Genomic DNA, 18,263 nt, shown 5'->3' on the forward strand with positions numbered 1-18,263 from the left:
TAACTCTAAGATAGCATTTAGATAGTCTTCAACTAAGCCTGTAATTTTAACCTTTTTCAAACTTGAGGAATACCCTTTCAAACACTGTTATGTCTTTAAACATTCTATTGATGGGGGCTTAATGACCAACCTTCATTTCTTCAATCAGATTGTCAGTAAAATATTGAGTGGAAAAAAAACTGTGAGCTGTCCTACTGTTGTGTGTTTTCCTACCATTTATTATGCAAATTAGTTGTTCATATCATATATGTATGCATTACATCCCTTCCTAATTCTTTTGTTTATTTAATCTTTTATTATTTTATTTATTTACAGTCCAGCTATTGCCCCATCCTTGTTCCTCCTCCCACAGATCTTCACAATTCTTCACAGACATGGAAAGAACAATTCTCAATTCCATATGGAAAAAAAAAACCCAAACCCAGGATTGCAAAAACAACTCTTAACAATAAAAGAACTTCAGGGGGAATCACCTGAACTCAAGCTGTACTACAGAACAATAGTGATTTTTTTAATGCATTGCATTATTACAGAGACAGACAAATTGATCAATGGAATAAAATCAAAGACCCAGAAATAAACCCACACAGTTTTAGACACATGATCTTTGACAAAGAAGCTAAAAACCGCACAGTGGAAAAAGAAAAAATCTTCAATAATTGATGCTGGTCTAACTGGCAGTCAGTATGTAGAAAAATAAAATAGATTCATATTTATCACCTTGCACAAAGCTTAAGTCCAAGTAGATCAAGGACCCCCAACATAAAACCAGATAAACTGAATCGAATAGAAGAGAAAGTGGGAAAGAGCCTGGAACTCACTGACAGGGGGAAATTTCCTAAATGAGAATCTCTTCCTAATTCTAAAATTTGTTTTTCATTATGAGAAAGAGAGAGGGGAAGAGGAGAGGGAGGTGGAGGGGAGGAGGAGAGGCAGAGAGAGAGAGCGGGGAGAGGCAGAGAAAGAGAGAGAGAGAGAGCGCGCTCAGACATGTTTTTTATCATAGGGACAATATCAAATCAAATTGTACCTCTTAAAAAAAAATTACGAAACATGGGCACAATGAATATCAGTGGCTTTAAGACACCATTACAGAGGTACACTTAGCATGAAACATTAATGAGCAATTCAGTATAATTTTTCCTTATTCCTTTTTCTTTCCATTGTTCTTCCCACTCTTAATTCATCTAGACTCCATTCATTGCTCATTTTCCCATATTTTAAAATCATAGGAAGATATGCCTTACTAAATTAAAAAGAGTGTCTGTGTGTGTGTGTGTGTGTGTGTGTGTGTGTGTGTGTGTGTGTGAATAACAGTCAGTCAGCTCACTAATTATCCAAACAGGCTAAGCAGTCATATACTAGCTGTGATGAAAAGAAAAGACCTGTGTCTGTTCACCTGCTTTGGAGCCTCCCTGGAAAAATACATTTAAGATATATTCCTTTTTTGTTTGTTTGTTTGTTTTGTTTTGTTTTGTTTTTCGAGACAGGGTTTCTCTGAGTAGTCCCGCCTGTCCTGGAACTCACTCTGTAGACCAGGCTGGCCTTGAACTCAGAAATCCACCTGCCTCTGCCTCCCAAGTGCTGGGATTAAAGGCATGCACCACCACTGGCCAGCTTTAAGATACATTCTTAGTAATTCCTCTTTCTGGATGGCTGTAGTCTTTCTCGAGTCTTCTGTTTTTGTCTTGGAATCTTAATGTTTAACCATTGTCTTCATCCAGCAAGATGTTTCTCATGGGAGAAGATCTGAAGAATCATGCATTTGGAAAGGTCCATTTATTTGGCAATTTAATGAATGCAAATAAATTTATTTCAAGTGAATCAAAAACACTCAAAATATATGCTTAATTAATAAGAAATCACAAATACACAAAGGGCAATGGAGATATGAACAAAACCATGAAAGACATATATTTCTGATGAGGGAGATTTAAGTACCAATTCCCTACAGAAGAAACCTTGCATCTAGCATTAATCATTGTGAGGGAGTTGAATACCATTTTGATACGAGATAGGAACAGTAGAGTCTTATACCCAAATCCTTTAAGAAGTAGAAATGACTACAGAGCAATTGTGATAAAAACTGCATGGTACTGGTACAGTGACAGACATGTAGATCAATGGAACAGAATTGAAGACTCAGAAATGAACCCACACTCCTATGGTTACCTGATCTTTGACAAAGGAGCTAAAACCATCCAGTGGCAAAAAGACAGCATTTTCAACAAATGGTGCTGGCACAACTGGCTGTTAGCATGCAGAAGAATACGAATTGATCCATTCTTATCTCCTTGTACAAAGTTCAAGTCTAAGTGGCTCAAAGAAATCCACATAAAACCAGAAACACTGAAATATACAGAGGAAAAAGTGGGGAAAAGCCTTGAAGAAATGGGCACAGGAGAAAAATTCCTTAACAGAACAGCAATGGCCTGTGCTGTAAGAGCAAGAATCAACAAATGGAACCTCATAAAATTGCAAAGCTTCTGTAAGGCAAAAGATACTGTCAATAATACAAAGAGGCCACCAACAGATTGGGAAAGAATTTTTACCAATCCTAAATCTGATAGGGGACTAAAATCCAATATATACAAAGAGCTCAAGAAGCTGAACTCCAAAAATTCAAATAACCCCATTAAAAAATGGGGTACAGAGCTAAACAAAGAATTCTCAACTGAGGAGTACCAAAGGGCTGAGAAGCACTTGAAAAATGTTCAACATCCTTACTCATCAGGGAAATGCAAATCAAAACAACCCTGAGATTTCACCTCACACCAGTCAGAATGGCTAAGATCAAAAATTCAGGGGACAGCAGATGCTGGCGAGGATGTGGAGAAAGAGGAACACTCCTCAATTGCTGGTGGGATTGCAAGCTTGTACAACCACTCTGGAAATCAGTCTGGCGGTTCCTCAGAAAACTGGACATAGTACTACCGGAAGATCCAGCAATACCTCTTCTAGGTATATACCCAGAAGATGTTCCAACTGGTAATAAGGACACATGCTCCACTATGTTCATAGCTGCCCTATTTATAATAGCCAGAAGCTGGAAAGAACCCAGATGTCCCTCAACAGAGGAATGGATACAGAAACTGTGGTACATTTACACAATGGAGTACTAATCAGCTATTAAAAAACAATGAATTTATGAAATTCTTGGGCAAATGGATGTATCTGGAGGATATCATCCTTAGTGAGGTAACCCAATCACAAAAGAACTCACTTGATATGCACTTACTGATAAGTGGATATTAGCCCAGAAATCTAGAATATCCAAGATACAATCTCCAAAACACAAGAAAATCAAGAAGAAGGAAGACCAACATGTGGATACTTCATTCCTCCTTAAAATAGGGAATAAATTACCCATGAAAAAGTGGCAGAGACAAAGTTTGGAGCTAAGACGAAAGGATGGGCCATCCAGAGACTGCCCCGCCCAAGAGTCCATCCCATAATCAGCCATCAAATGCAGACGCTATTGTATATGCCAGCAAGATCTTGCTGAAAGGACACTGATATAGCTATCTCTGTGATGCTATGCCAATGCCTGGCAAATATAGAAGTGGATGCCCAGTCATCTATAGAATAGAACACAGAGACCCAATGGAGGAGCTAGAGAAATTACCCAAGGAACTGAAGGGGTCTGCAACCATATAGGTGAAACAACAATATGAACTAATCAGTAACCCCAGAGCTCATGTCTCTAGCTGCATATGTAGCAGAAGATGGCCTAGTCAGCCATTGTTGGGAAGAGATGCCCCTGGATCTTGCAAACTTTATATGCCCCATACAGAGAAATGCCAGGGCCAAGAAGTGGGAGNGGGTGGGCAGGGGAGCAGAGTGGGGGGGGTATAGGGGACATTCAGGATGGCATTTGAAATGTAAATGAAGAAAATATCTAATAAAATAAGTTAAAAAATACAAGAAGTACAAATGAGCAATAAAGGTGCTTTTTAAAAAATTCTCACAACAGCACAGGTCTATTTTTTTTAATTTTCATCATTTTTGAAATTGTTGCTCAAGAATATCCTATTGAGTTTTAAAATATAAGTTTCCTTTAGCCCAAATATCAGCAAAACTCATTTAAAGGACTCTTGCTCTGGGTAACATTTTTTATTACATTTATTTTTAGAAACAATTTTAACTCGGTTTCTTCTGTGTCATTTATGGCTAAAAGTTGTAATTGAACAGTTAGAAAAAGCCTCTGTTGGTTAATTATATAGTTATATCGTATTTAAATAGCCACATGTGTTATATATTTGTAACATGAGAGGCTTCTTCGCAAATAAAAGCTTTTTGTGGCCTGGGCATCAACCCAATTCTGATTTAGAGGAGTAATGGGAAGATTTTGTTCTCTAAAATGATTCTGAAATTTCTAATGTTTTTAAGGAAGATATAGATACTGGTTTCATTTGATGGAGAATTGTGAAGGCTCTTCTATTAAAGTGCATTTCAGTGAATATTTATCCTTTCCTCCTATGACTAGAAAAATTATCTTGATTGCAATAGAAGATGCTAATTTGGAATAATTATTTATCCTTATAATAGCTGAAGAGCTTTTATCATCAAGCACTTGCTATTTGAGGACCTGACTCCCATCCTTAAATAAGCAAGTATTCATGAGTTCTTTTCAACCCCTGCAGCACATCTTAATCTTTTTTGCTACTCTGTTCTAGAAACTGCTGGATAAATAAAATAGATGTGAACCTTTGATCTTCTCTATTGTTTCTAAGGATGTATATTAAGAATACAAAATAGGATGAGCTCTAGACTTCATTTTCTTTTAAAGATTAATGCTATAGAAAACTTTGTTAGGTAAACTCTAGTTATCGAACCATGAAACTTATAATCATTTCTTAACTTTTCTTAATTTAATTACTTGCCCTTTTCTAAAAGACAGTATGTTATCTTAAAAGCCACCCTAATATTTTTCTAATAAAAAGATAAGCTAAAGACAATAACTAAAGTTGGATGCTATGTCAGATTTCCAGAATTTGATTATAAAATATGATACAGTTTCTACTTGACAATAAATTCTATCTTTGAAATTTTTAAAAAGACCAGTGCTATTATGAGATCTTCAGATACATACCTTTGACATCACCTTTTTAATATAATTTTGAGAAAGTAACTTAAAATTTTGAAATATATGCCAATTGTCAGAGTCTAGGATGAATTTTCTCAGTTGGTTTATTTTATTTCAAATTTAATAAATCCTACCATGATTATTGTAATTGAATATATTAGTGGTAAGAGTAAAACCTAATGTAATATACAAACTAGATGTCAGTGACTGATATTTATAGTGATCAATTCATAGTCTATGTAGGAAAGGACATTGTATATATGATATAGATGTTAAACCATCTTCTAAATCATTTATTTAAATACAAATTATATTATGTTTGGGAAGTTCTTCTCTAGTAATCATTCAAGGATATAATAAATAACTTTAAACCCAGAGTCATAAGAAGTAAATAGGCATAAAACATGTATAAAACTATATCCTTAGATCACGTGAAAGCACTTGAGTTAATGATTTAAGAAAAGTCCCAGGATGCTGTGTCAATGATGATCAGTGCTATGAAAAGACTTTAGAGATAATTTTGCACAATGGACAGACTTTTAGACTAGGTGTTAAATTCTAGGTTTGGGAACATTATCCCTAAACAAATCATGTAGAATGTAATTCTGCTGGGAATCATTTTTTTAACATATAAAATGGGTTTAATCATTTCTCCAATAGTTCTGTCTTGTAAATCATTTTAAAGCAGAATGGTTTTGTCTGTTGCAGTGGGTTGTAAAACTAATAAAACATTCTTGGAGTGATTACTCATTACATGTAATATGGTAAAAAGAATTGACTTACAAAAGTAGTTAAGTGAAAAGCATCTTCAGAAAGGATTGACAACTGAAATGACTTTGTCCACTGAATACTTAACACATGACTTCTGTGTCCCTAAGGAGAGTATAGAGAAATGGTGGGAAATCCTGGCCTTGAGCCTTTTGAGACTTGGCTAAAAAGTAGGAGTAACTTTGGATGTTGAACTGATATAAGAGAAATTAAGAAAGAAAAAAAAAACAGAAAACAATGTCACAGACTACCTTAAGAATGAAATATTTTAGCTATATAAATAATACTTGTCTATTGAGAATTGATTTCAGCAGGACATTGTCCAGTGCATTGAGAGAGAAAATTATGTATGTATATGTTTGGCTAATATAGTTGAAATGTGTCCTCAAGACTTAGAACATGTAAGGCATTTCTGTCTCTCAGTAGGGTTTATATACTTGAGAAACATAAATTTTCATAGTAAAAAGGAGCATAAAGTGAATGTATATCAAGTAATGTAAACCAGGAGATGTTTTTGGTCATCACCCTATGTGTTAAAAGTGGTCTGATCGCTTAAAAAAAATAATAAGTTTAATTGAAGTTTAAAAATAGTATATTTATAGCTTTTTCCCCCTAAGGTATCCAATAAGTTGAAATCAAAATTTTTAATTAAGAATAAATTATGATAATAATAAAAAAAGAATAAATTATGGCTCGGTGTGGTGACATACGCCTTTAATCCCAGCACTCGGGAGGCAGAGACAGGTGGATTTCTGAGTTCGAGGCCAGCCTGGTCTACAAAGTGAGTTCCAGGACAGCCATGGCTATACAGACAAACCCTGTCTCGGAAAAAAGGAAAAAGAAAAAGAATAAATTATGGTGTGATTTAACAGATTCATATACCCTTAACTTCTTGGCCTTCTAGTGTCTCTTTTAGACATATGAAGAGAAAGGGAATTTAGGTGACTCACCCAGGCCTGGTTAGAACTTATTTGAGTGGCATTTTTCAATAATCCCTGATTCCTCATCTGCGAGGTAAAATCCTGACTCAGTAGGTTGTTGTAAGGAACCCACTCAATGTCATAAGGAATTAAAATGACCAAAACCATGCCAGGGAACTATGTGGGACACAGAACAAGAAGTGATTAGTCAGCCAGTCAGCCATGCTTTCAAAGCACAGAGTGACACATCCATCTGACAAAGATGACACCTAGCAACAAGCTTCTCTCTTTTTCTCAGAAAACTGCGAGTTCCTCCCGGTGAATCATAAATATTTACAAGAGAGGGAGAGCTCTCCCATTTCCACTTTACGTTTATACTTCAGGTTTTTCTCATATTGTCACTGCTAAGGGACAGTGGAGGTCTGTGACAGTTAGCAAATGTCCTAAAGACTTTTCATTGAAAGCAGTCTTTGCAATGAGAGCTCCCTTTGTTTTCAGAACTGTCTACACTTGTATGTCATCAAAACGGGGATCTCGAGGATGACATTTTAACATGCTAACTGATGACTGTGTGCTCAATACGTATAAGCTAAAATGAAAAGAAAGGCTACTTATCAACGGGTTTGACTTAATTAGCAGATAACATTCTCTCATTTAAGGAGACCTTGGAGGTGATCAGCAACCTTGGGTTTCCCCATAGGTTTCCCAATAGGTTTCTCATATCCTTTGGGGCCATTAGTTCTCTCATCCTAAAAGTTTTCAATGTTCTTTTTAAAACATCTTGAGTCGTTGAGCAGCCATCTTCCCTGTTTGCTGCAATCACCAGTTGCATGCTTTTGTAGATGGGAAATTAAATGGGTTTTCAACAATGTAGATACTTTTAATGCACGTTCCAGTAAATTAGAGATGAATCAGAGGACAGTGGGAAGTCTGTGATTTTTTTCTCCATTTGCAAATTTCTCTATTAAAAAAAATACCCTTAGATTTCTTTACAGATCTTAACATTGATGCAAGTGATTGTGTTGTGATTTAACTAATTAATTCTCATTGTCTATTTTTCACGGTGCTCAGAGTTCACATAGTAGTATTTAGCATAGGGTCTTGGCATACCAGATTTTAAAATGAACACTATATGTACTTGTGGGCTCTGGAGGATTCCTACAAAATATATATGTCCCTCACTTCCAGAATTTCAAAGTATAAATGACACCAAGATATATTAAAAATCTATAGAGATTGTAAGATCCCCTGTAGGAAAAAAAGAAGTACATTCTGTCCTATTTAGCAGTGTGATTATCATGTGAAACTGAAACTGAACAGAACGATTTAGGGCTAGTGAATATCATTTAGTGAGCAGAATTTTAACATCACTGAAGAGAAGGTAGAAATCAGTGAAGCTTCAAATTTACATGCAAAAGCTGCGAGCAGATTTGACCTATGGAATCAAATCTAACTGCAGCTAAACATGAAAGGGCACCCAGTTAGGATGTGCCACACAGACTCCCAAGAAGGGGCTTGATGTGAACACGGCCATTCTTAAGAAATGTCACTCTTGCTGCTGTTAAAGTTAACAGTATTAGACTGAGAATATTTGGGTTGATCAGACACTACTTTATTGTAGGTAAAGTGGGTAATTCCTGTTCCATGTGCTTCCTCTCAGAATTCTGTTACTCATCATGAGAGGCTTAATTGGCCAAAAGTATGATTTTCTAAAAGTGGGGATTGGGCAAAAAAGATGTTGAAATCATAGGCTCTGGAACTGGATTGCCTGAGCTTCGTGACATGGAGTGATGACTTTGACATACCTTTAGCCTCTTTGTCTCCTGCACCTGTTTCAGTGAAGAGTTAAATAGCAACCTGATGAGTGATCTGTAATCATGTCTGGCCTATTGTAATTGGCAAATCAATAATAGATATTTGTGTGCTTTCTAGATTTGAAGAGATCGCTTTTTTTAAAAGATACATTAGTTTTTTTAATCCTACAGTCGTGCAGTCCCATTGTGTTTCTGGAAAAATAGACAAAAATTACTATAGAAACAGACAAATCCAAAACCAAACTATCAAATTGCCTAATTTGTAAACAGAGTCATAAACACTTTTTTTTTTTAAAGATTTATTTATTTTATGTAAGTACACTGTAGCTGTCTTCAGGCACTCCAGAAGAGGGCGTCAGATCTCATTACGGATGGTTGTGAGCCACCACGTGGTTGCTGGGATCTGAACTCAGGACCTTCAGAAGAGTAGGCAGTGAGTGCTCTTAACCGCTGAGCCACCTCTCCAGCCCCAACACTTTTAATTATAAAGTGTGCAACCTTCTTACTTACCATTTTACATTTTCTAAGGTTTAAAGGAGAAGTATGTCCTCTGGAAAGTATTGGGACTATTTGACACTGAGTGATTTGGGTTTCATTTCTGGGTATTGCTCCATGTTCCATATCATATACTCTGGAAACTGCTTTACTTTTTACTCTTTAATATCTGCTTGCTACTACTCCCCGTGGTCCTCTTTAGTATCTTCCTTATTTCTATTCCTCCCCTCTAAGGACACTAAGGCTGGATTCAGTGGCTAATAAGCATTGGGTTTACAGTTCTAGGTGGTTTTCCCTGCATTGACATCTCATTTCTGTGACTTTACGCCATGATGCTAACTACATGTAATCCAGGAAAGTACCCCGACCTCAGAGAGAGGGAGAGGGGATTTTTATCTAGTTAGAAAGATTTACAAGGAACAAAGTATGCAGCATGGAAAGTACCCAAACTTGGAATCTCAGGGGCTTAATTTAGAGCATCTCTATCCTTTCCACTCCAAGGTTCAGAACCAATTGAAAACTAGGTCAAAAAGACGTGCTACTGCAAATCAATACAGTGACTTCTTGGAGCTAGTTGATTATGAAGCTATATGTATAACCCCAGTGAGGTTCTTTGAATTAAGCTTACAATTCAGACATGGACCGTTACCCCAAATGGGCAGAAGATCTTCCCTGTAAGCATGCTGTATATGTAGCAAAAACAAGCATGCCGCCTCTCTACATACATGCAGATGAGGGTAAGAACAGAAATATCTGAGCAAGCACATTCAATTCCCTTTTCCAAATTCACCTGACCTAGCAGCCGTCTTTGTTCTACAGAGGATGTATGGAAGAAGGCAGCCCAAAAGATGTATGCTAGCACTCCCTTATTTTTTTCTCCTTCAGGGAGTAAAGTGGAAATTTCCCCTTTGGTAGGTTAGATGTGAAGAGAGAATGTTTTCCCATTCTAAAAGAGACACCAGGCCTACTGTTCAAAGAAAAAGATCCCAGATGGTTAGAATGAAAGGGAAATGCTTCAGAAAGGAGGTGCTACTTGAGAGGGATGCAAGTTATGACACATGAGATGAAAGGGTGAGGAAGCCATGAGCGTCTGGTGGGAAGTCCAAGAGAGAGATCTGGGAGGTTTCCAAGCATCAAAGAGGGTCAGACTGATACTGGAGTGAGCTTGGCAATGAATTTAATAGCATTTAAGACATACTTTATGACACTTAAGAAATAATAAGGCACACATGATCGTGTGTTTACAATTAGGACGTATATACCCTTATGTTAAAAGTGACCTGGTAGTCTATGGTGACCTCACACCATGACAATGGTCTATAATGACATCATAGACATGACAATGGATGTTACCATGACAATGGATGTTGTGGAGTTCGGGCATTGATTCTGGCATTTGTGTCATTACTGGAATGATCAGAGATTGAGTAGAACACTAAAGGGGGTCAGCAGGAAGAAGAAGAAAGATGCTCAAGGATAGAAAAAAATTAAAGACATTTTTAGGGTATATGAAATGGTACATAGAACAAAACCCAGAAATGAAACCCACACTACAAAAGTTATATCATATAAATAAAAATAATGAATTTTAATGGACAAATGACAGAGAGCCTTTAATGGATCTTTAAGACTCTGAGGCTGCTAGCCAAGTATAGTAAGAGCCATGCCAGAAGTTATTGATGAGGACCTAACAGCATGAAATTAGAAAAAGCAAGTGGCTCAAGGAAATGCTTCATATTGTCAAAGAGTACTGAGTGACAGTCTGGTGGCTTCTTCTATCTGACCTCATACGAGAAATGGAGCAGAGCATTTCGAAGAAAGATTTGAGGATGTATTACAATATGTAATCAAATGCAAGATACTGACACGGTTCAGGTCTGAATCTATGGTAGTCAGGTACACTCAGAATCTAAGAGACCTGGGAAACAAGGTCAATCAGTACAGACAGGGGAAAGAACAGAAAAGGATCTGTAGCAGGGAGCAAGAAGATGATGGCTTCACGGTAGGTAGCTTGGATGAGCTATGGACAGTGTGAAAGGTGGCATGATCTAAGCATCTTTAACCCTTCCCCATGGCACTTTCACTCCACTTTGGGATGTTGAAAGGTTGAATCCATTCATCATGTGAAATTGGGAATGGGTATCATATTGGAACAAGTTGCTAACACCAACCAAGATTCAAGAGACAGACACAAGGGCTTGCTAAACCTGCCTTGTGTAGTCATGATGCCACCCAGTGGTTACTTTGGTTATTTTTGTAGGAGCTTGTCTTTGCTCTTTTAAGAATGCTTCCAGTGAATATCCATCAAAGTTTCACAAGCTCCCCACTTGTGTTTTGATTTTATCTCCAAAACTCACAGAGGAGAGATTCGATTTGCTCTTCACATCTAAGCTAATGGAGTTATATCCAGCTTGTTTTCTATATGTGTTATGCGCTGAAAAACATGATTTAGCCTGTCTTCTATCGAAATTAATGCAATAAGGAACCATGAAATAATAGGGCTTACACTGTACTCAATTTTAGCTCTAATAGAAACACAATGAAAATAACATCTGCGACACAGGCCTGGCTGATCAGAGGAGAGTAATGGATATTTGCTGCCATGATTTTATTGGTGTTCTGGGTTTGGTCCTTCGCAGGATGCTCATCACTGTAGTAATAATGCAATAAATACTTTTAATTTGACTTATATTCACTTTCCATTTGTCTATAAGGTCATCTGGGCAAGGGCAGTCGAGAGACTTTAATATGGCTATCAGGAGAGGAGTATAAATTTAGCCTCCACTAGAAGGGACCACATCCCTTTGGAATGTGTTTGAAAGGAAAGCTTTTAAGTTTTACCATGTCTCCTTAAGAAACTATATCCTAAAGTAATTGTAGCAATGTCCTGTTTGAGCAACTCAAACTTTTGACAATGTAACTTTCTATTCACACACACACACACACACACACACACACACACACACTCACACACACACACACAGTGTAGAGAGAAAAAGAAATCATGATTTATTTAAAATCTCATAGTTAATGGTTTTCTGACTTAATTATTTTAATTATTTTCTATGAAGCAAAAGTGAGAAAAAGGACCATTTCATTATCATTATCACTTGTTGGTGAAATCAATAAATATTTTATCCATGCTGAAACTAGGAGGACCCTCAGTTAATTCTCATCAATAAATACAAACACTCATCAAAGCACTCCGGAAGCATCCATATTTACACTTGCTCCTAAAGACCTAGGGGAGAACTGTCCCTTCAGTCAGTGATAGCTTTTATTTTATTTTGATATTATAATATAATTACATCATTTCCTCAATTTCCTTTTCTCCCTCCAAACCCTCCCATATACCCCTCTTGTTCTCTTTGAAATTCATGAACTCTTTTTTCACTATTATAGCATGCATATATATATATGCTAATATATACATTATATATATATATATATGCATATATATTACTAAATACAGCCTCCTTGGTGTGTCTGATATTACTCACGTATATGTTTTCAGGACTGACCATTTGGCATTGCTGTGCTCTTCTCTAGGGAAGGCTATTTTTCTCTCTCTCAGCATTCCTTAGTAGCCTGTAGTTGTTTGTGAAGGTTGGAGTCTCTTGAGCTTTCCCTTCATCGACTTTGACATATCTGTTGTTGTCCTTGCTCAGCTCATCTTTGACCAGTCGAGTTGGGGAGATGTTGAGCATAGCTTCTGACATTACTAGGAGATACAATGCCATATCAAAGAGCCTGGTCCTCTGGCTCCAACATGGGATGGTAACCCTAAGAGAGCAGTAGTGGCACACATGCATTGGCAGTAACCAACAGTGTAGAGAAATACTCTCCACCTTATTTCTTAAAACACATTCTATCAATGAACTGGGAGCTCACCAATTGATTAGACAGGCTGTCAGCACCCTTACCTGTAACTAGGGTCACAACACCACAGCACTTGGCTTTACCTAAAGGTAGGGGTCCAAACTTGGGTCCTCATATCCCAGCAAGACCACTGTACAGACCATGCCATCTCACTAGCCTCTAGACTTTTTTAACTAATGAGTTCTTACACTCTCAACTTAAAACAGTACCACATTTTCCTCACAGTTCCTCAGCTTAGCTATATACCTGCCACTATGAAAACAATGTCATCAACATGCTTTACCATTCACTGTATCTGAGAATCCACAAAATGGGATTTTTTAGAATATTTATACCAATAGCACTGCTACTAATAAACCAGTAACATCAAGTTTTAAGATCTTAATTACCCCCTCTCTTCCCTTAGTCACTGCATCACTAAGAGAGTTATGCTTAACTCCCTTAGGTGGAAGGAGACCTACTTCATTGCAGAGAGATAAGGATTTATTCTGATTTTATGTCTTTTATGTCTTTATGGCCCTCTAATTTATGGACCCATCCAAATTTCTCAACACTCTGACATTTTGGTGTCAGTCCCCACCCCAGACATTTCAAAATCATTTGCATTATGTATGGTGCTTTATACTGTAGAAGGTATATATACTCAGAGTAAATTTTTAGACAACTCTTGCCGCCTTAGAAAGATAACAGGGCTAGAAGGAAAGGCAGGCGTGAACACATGAAGTACTGTGACGCTTTAGCATTTCCTATGGCGTTTCTTTTAGGCCAATCGAGATATAATACACAAACTAATTCATATGATGGAAATTGTGGAGTTGAGCTAAGTCTCGGAGATTTATCCTTATGGGTCACAATAGCAGGACATGAGATACTAATGGCAAAAGTATGAGTTGATATTTATCGTATTTTTATTTCTATCAGTATTGCACATCTGCTACTCTGAAATCCAGTCTCCTTTCCTTTACATTTCTTCTAAGGCCCTCTTTGCTCTTTACAACCTTTCAACCCTTTCCATAGATTTCTAGTATTGATGTGTAAATAATTCATGTACTCTATGCTAGTTCCCATTCTCAAATAGCTCAGTTTGGCCACCCAAAGTAAGTGACTAGAAGCACTGTAGATCCCCATCATCAGAAACCAAAGGGTTTTCATTGCCACTCATGAGGCTCAGCTCCAAACTTTCTAGGTAATGGAAATCACTCCAACATTCCCGTTACGTTTTCTTACAGTTGATGACCTTGAGAAGAGTGAGGACATTCCATGTCAGCTCCTAATGATGCTACTCTTCCTTTCTACATTGAACATCCTTATTTTTTTTCTTCTCCTCTAGTTCTCCACTCTCCGAGATGACGTAGGTCCCGCTCCCCTTCCAGTGTGCTCCCTCTGGATCTGTGCTCCATAAATCATCTTCTTTTGAATTTATAATGCTTTAATCTTCTGGCAGTTTCTCTCTGTCTGCACTTACTTGCAGGTCTCTCTGTTAAAGCCATTTCTGCCATCTGATGTACTGGAGTTACGACTTTGTCTTTGTCCTCTCATTTGCTAGATTCTAAGAGGAGTACATTCTACTGAGTAGTCAGTCCCTTGGAGTCTAACTTCCAATTGGTAGTAGTTATCTTTTAAGAATGTCTATTGTAAATAATTAATAATATATATTGAAAAAGACTGTCTGGCGATCTTGAACCTCTCAAGAAAATAGTCTTTTCTGTTTGTCCTCAAACTTTCTATAATATATGGTAGAATTATGTGCTCTTTTGCTTATACTTCTGTCCCGTTGTTTGTTTGTTTGTTTGTTTTTTAATTTTATTTTATTTATTTTTTATTATTATTATTTTCTTTATTTAAATTTCAAATGCTATCCCGAAAGTTCCCTATACCCCCCCACACACACCCCTGGTCCCCTACCCACCCACTCCCACTACTTGGCCCTGGTGTTCCCCTGTGCTGGGTCATATAAAGTTTGCAAGACCAAGGGGCCTCTCTTCCCAATGATGGCCGATTAGGCCATCTTCTGCTACATATGCAGCTAGAGACACGAGCTCAGGGGGTACTGGTTAGTTCATATTGTCGTTGCACCTTTAGGGTTGCATCCCCCTTCAGCTCCTTGGGTTCTTTCTCTAGCTCCTCCATTGGGGGCCCTGTGTTCCATCCAATAGCTGACTGTGAGCATCCACTTCTGTGTTTGCCAGGCACTGGCATAGCCTCACAAGAGGCCACTATATCAGGGTCCCTTCAGCAGAATCTTGCTGGCATGTGCATTAGTATCTGGGTTTGGTGGCTGATGATGGAATGGATCCCCGGATGGGGTAGTCTCTGAATAGTCCATCCTTTCATCTTAGCTCTAAATTTTGTCTCTTTATCTATATCCTTTCATGAGTATTTTGTTCCTTATTCTAAGGAGGAATGAAGTATCCACATGATGGTCATCCTTCTTGGTTTTCTTGTGTTTTGCAAAATATATCTTGGGTATTCTAAGTTTCTGGGCTAATATCCGCTTACCAGTGAGTGTATAGCTAGTGACCATTACTGGTTGGATTGCAAGCTTGTACAACCACTCTGGAAATCAGTCTGGCGGTTCCTCAGAAAATTGGACATAGTACTACTGGAGGACACAGCAATACCTCTTCTGGGCATATACCCAACTTCCAACTGGTAATAAGAAGATCTTCCAACTGACAATAAGGACACATGCTCCACTATGTTCATAGCAGCCTTATTTATAATAGCCAGAAGCTGGAAAGAACCCAGATGTCCCTCAATAGAGGAATGGATACAGAAACTGTAGTACATTTACACAATGGAGTACTACTCAGCTATTAAAAACAATGAATTTATGAAATTCTTGAGCAAATGGATGGATCTGGAGGATATCATCCTTAGTGAGGTAACCCAGTCACAAAAGATGTCCCGTGGTTTTAAGGGCATCTTTCTTGTTGCTGTAGTTTGCTTCCCGACTGCTTTTTCTTACTTTTCTTCACTACCTTCCTTCACCTACTAAGTTAGACATTCCCAGAAACAGCTTCAGCAGTGGTGTTTGGATGCTTCTCAGGTAAACGAGTTGGAAGTTCTATCTCCCAATATGTAAAAATATCATGACACATTTTGGGGTCTGAGAGTAGAAAGAGAAGAAATACAGATATAGGTAAGTCCAGATCTCATTCAGCTTTGGGGCTAAATTTCATGAGCCAGTGCTTAGCACAGTAGTATTTTTTTTAACTGGTTATAATTTATAAACATAACTTCAACACCTCCTTCTGTAATTCTGTGGATAAAATTCTTTTAGTCTAAAAATTCAGAGCAAAACACATCACATTATAGGGTCTTAACTGCCCTTCTTTGTGCCTTTATTAATCATCTGTTACTTTCCACTAGAGTCCATTCTATTTCTCCAGTTTTAAATGTCTGACATTCACAATAAGATCAGCTTTGATTGATACTTGTCATTTTCGGATATGAAATGGTCTTGGTAAATAAAATTCAGAATAAAGAGCAGATATATCACTATAGTTAGAAACTTAATAAAAACTTATCACCCATCTATGTCCTAGATCAACAAATATATATTCTCTGAAAATTTAGATAAGGACTCAGCAGAAAAATCAAATGCCACCTGAAATAGGACCATTTCATCTGAATAATTCAAACTGGACAAGATGGTAGAGTATGTGTGACTAATAGCTGTCTCCTTTTGCAGTGATATGTAGTTGAATAGGTGTACCAGATTTTAGTAAACACATCAAGCTAGACAGAGAGGAGAATAGTTGCCTCCAATAAGAAATGGTTCATCGCACCAGTTGGCTCTCACCAAAGGTAAGGTCCCTCAGGGACATTTGGTAATGTATAGAGACATCTTTGACCTCCAGAACTTATGGGGAGGAGATGCAATTGTCATTTAGAAATGCCACCAAGCATCCTGCAATGAACAGCTACTTCCCAAGCAGAGAAATACGTGATGCTCTGAGCATAGGAGAATACATGGCTCTGTTCCTGGATTCTCTTAGAAGAACATTAGCCACACTGCTCGTCTGACTATCTCTTTTTAAGCACGTTTCCTCTGACCTTTTTTCATTTTGTACATAAATGTTTAGTTGAGAGTGGTACCTTCTATTTGTTTTCTTGGCTGTTCTCAGGGGTCAATCATTGCTTACTAAAGTTTCTGGGCTAGCACTAAGGTAGTAAGGTCCATGCCTGCTGGGCATAATTACAGGAAACAACTTCGTTTTTTAAAAATCTTATAGCACAAACTACAAGCACAATCACACATTATAATCCGTTCCCAGTGTGTTTGTGCCCTGAGTAGCTCTCAGCGGGACAGCATCACATTTTTTTTAGCCACCTCTTGAAGTATAAAAAGCAACAATCTCCCAAAGTGAGGAAATGATCTACATTTTTTTTTGCCTGCCTTGTTTAGTATGTTCCCCATATGATTGCTATCTTCCTGTGAAATAGACAATGAATTACTACTTACCTATTAAAAAGAAGAGGAAATTAGTTATGCTAGTCATTATTAGTGTTTTATTGCATAGCATTAAAATAACAAACATGCAAACCCTGGCAGGGAAGCTGATATTCGTCCCAAATTCACTTGTGCTTTTCTTTTCTTTTAAATACCAAACAAAATTATGGTTTTGTTATCATCCTAATAATACAAGTATGTGGCGAAATACGAATGTGACAAGACTAGAAGCCCCCAGTGTGACTTTATGCCTTTACTAGAGAGAGTATAAGATGAGTTGTTTAAACTTTCAAAGCCTGAGGTGAGCAATGCACTCATGAGAGAAGGTCCTCGCTGGTATGAGAAACAGTGGTACTGAGCTGGTGTCCCCTGTCTCCAGCTGTGTGGCCCTCCGCTAGGCATCCCACTATTCGAGGGATTGTAATACAAGTAGATGAATGTGGGCGTTTGGATAACTTTTGTCTAACGTCATCACCATATGCTCAACTTAAATGTGTCTTCTGGAGACACAGCTTTGGAAGAACAAAATCACCCTAATATGTCCAATTTTGAGCTGGGAAGAATTAGGTACATTGTAAAAATCCATTTTAATTCATTTTTCCACTTAAACAATCCTATCTAGGCATAGAAGCACAAGTGTAAAAATGTAAGTTATACCTTAGTGGCCCTTTATTACATATATGGAATGTTCTCATCATAAGTCAATCTTGCATATTTATAGATAGCAACTTATTTAAACAGCAGATTATAGGTGTTGGAGGGATACTGAAAGGAAATTAAATGCCTCTTTGTTGACATGGATATTTTAAATTATCTAGATCAGTTTTGTTTTTTTTTGTTTTTTT

General features: G+C 37.5%; 1 protein-coding gene across 2 annotated transcripts in view; it reads left to right on the forward strand.

Annotated features, from left to right (window-relative positions):
• Positions 1–18,263, forward strand: part of Syt1 (synaptotagmin 1) — a 425,848-nt gene that overhangs the window by 267,858 nt on the left and 139,727 nt on the right. The window lies entirely within an intron of this gene.

Source organism: Mus pahari, chromosome 9 (genome assembly GCF_900095145.1).
Source record: "Mus pahari chromosome 9, PAHARI_EIJ_v1.1, whole genome shotgun sequence".
NCBI lineage: Eukaryota > Metazoa > Chordata > Mammalia > Rodentia > Muridae > Mus > Mus pahari.